General features: G+C 48.9%; 1 pseudogene; it reads left to right on the plus strand.

The window, feature by feature from the left end:
• The first annotated feature begins 377 nt into the window (after window positions 1-377).
• LOC110594741 lies at window positions 378-1,305 on the plus strand (annotated as a pseudogene).
• The last annotated feature ends 1,062 nt before the right edge of the window (window positions 1,306-2,367 follow it).

Below are 2,367 nucleotides of genomic sequence, written 5' to 3' on the forward strand. Positions count from 1 at the left end.
CACCTGTCATTCCGGCTCCCTGGAAGGCTGAGGCGGAAGGATCGCCGGAGCCCAGTGGATCGAGGCTGGGGTGGCTGTGAACATGCCACTGCCCTCCAGCCTGGGCGACGGAGTGAGACTCTGACTCAAAAAAGAAAGAAAAGAAAGGCCTTCAAAAAACACGCCTGCAGTGTCAACATGTTTGCATTGGCTTTCCCCTTCCTGTTCGCGGACGCTGCTGAGGAAGCCTGGCTGCAGTCTCTCTTCCCGCTGCCACGTATCCGAATCAGTCTCCCAATGAGCACAAGGCTGCAGAAGCTCCTCATGGAGGGGCTGAACCTTGAAGAACTGAAGAGAGTCCGAGGGGCCATTCTGAGCCACGGGGACGCTCGTGGACTATGCGGCCACGAGATCCGAACACCGAGTGCTCCGGGGGCTTGGACTTGTCACGGATGCCACCATGAGGGAGGTGGATGCAGCCTCGAATGCAAGGTCACACAAGGTGGATGGAAGAGTCGTGGAGCCAAAGAGAGCTGTTTCAAGAACGGATTCTCAAAGACCAGCTGCCCACAAATTGCGAGAAAGACATTTGTCAGTGGCGTTAAAGAAGACACTGAGGAGCATCACCTAAGAGATTATTTTGAGCAGTAGGGGAAGCTGGAAAGGACTGAAACCATGACTGACCGAGGCAGCGGCAAGAAGAGGGCCTTTGCCTTGGCGACCCTTGTCGACCATGACTTTGCAGACAGAATGTCTTTCAGGAGTGACCATACCGTGGACGTCCACAGCTGCAAAGGCGGGAAAGCCCTGTTGAAGCAAGGGTTGGTTGGAGATCGAAGCGTGGTTCCGGAAACTTTGGGACAATCATGGAGGTGATTTTGGTGGGAGTGACAGCTTGGCCGTGGAAGAAACTTTCGTGGTCATGGTAGCTCTGGTGGCAGCTGTGGTAGGTGGAGATGGCAGCAGTGGGTGGCTATAATGAATTGGCACCGACAAAAGCAATTCTGGAGGCAGTGGAAGCTATAATGACTTTGCTAATTACAAGAATCCTCCTTCGAATTTTGGATCCACGAAGGGGAACAACTTTGGAGGCACAAGCTGTGGCCCCTGCGGTGGTGGAGGCCAACAGTTCGCCAAACCATGAACCCGAGGTGGCCATGGCAGGTCCAAGAGCTCTGAGCACTACAGTTGAAGATTTTAGTTCCTGCCAGGAAACAACGCTTAGCAGGAGAGGAGAGCTAGACAAGTGACAGGGAAGCCACGCGTTACAGCAAATTTGTGACCTCAGCCACAGTGGTGGCAGGGCTTTGCCACCTCACATTTTAGACAACGCTCATGAGTATGCATACAAACCTCTAGGACTGCATTTGTGACCAATTGTATGACAGGGCAATTTAGTCTGTTCTGTGGAGCATGTAAAGCATTCCACAAACGGTTTTAATGTAGTGTTTTTATATCCATACTGTTGATTATTAAATGTAATAGTCTGATCATGAGGCTGAGTAAATGTGACTTTAAAAAAAAATTGGGGCCAGGCAAGGTGGCTGATGCCGGTAATTCCAGCACTTTGGGAGGTGAAAGTGAGACGACTGCCTGAGCCTGGAGTTTGAGACCAGCCTGGGCAACTTGGCAAGACCTTGTCTCTATAGTAAATCAAAAATTTAGCCGGGCGTGGTGGTGTGCACCTGTAGGTCCAGCTACTTGGAAGGCTGAGGCAAAAAGATAACCTGAGCCTAGCAGGCTGAGGTTCTGGTGGCTATGATTGTGCCACTGTGCTCTAGCCTAGGTGACAGAGTGAGACTCTGACTAAAAAAAAAAGCAGCAAAAAATTTTTTTAATTAAGAGGAAGCCTACGCATATTTGGTATTTTATGTATTCCTTTTTAAGAATTTTTATTTCACTTTATTATTTTATTTTAGAGTGTGATTCTATAATAACATTTGGCAAGCCAGGCTCGGTGGCTCAGCCTGTAATCCTGCACCTTTGGGAGGCTGAGGTGAGTGGACTGCCTGAACCCGCGGGTTCGAGACCCGCCTGGGCAGCGAGACCTCATCTCTACAATAAATCAAAAAATCAGCCGGGCATGGTAGCACATGCCTGTAATTCCGGCTACTTGGAAGGCTGAGGAGGAAGGATCGCCGGAGCCCAGCAGGTGGAGGCTGTGGTGGCCAGGAGCGGCCACTGCACTCCAGTCTGGGCGACAGAGTGAGACTCTAACTCAAAAAAAAAACAAAAAAACAACATTTAGCCTGTTAAGCATGAGTACCTCATAACTAATTTAAAACATGATTTTAAGTTGAAATATCACTAAGTTTATTCTTAGTATCGAAACATCTAAGAAAACTTTAAGTTTACTCACTATATGTGTACATTTAATTTGTTAGATTG

Source organism: Carlito syrichta, unplaced genomic scaffold (assembly GCF_000164805.1).
Source record: "Carlito syrichta isolate Samal-C Ts95f unplaced genomic scaffold, Tarsius_syrichta-2.0.1 Scaffold130695, whole genome shotgun sequence".
NCBI lineage: Eukaryota > Metazoa > Chordata > Mammalia > Primates > Tarsiidae > Carlito > Carlito syrichta.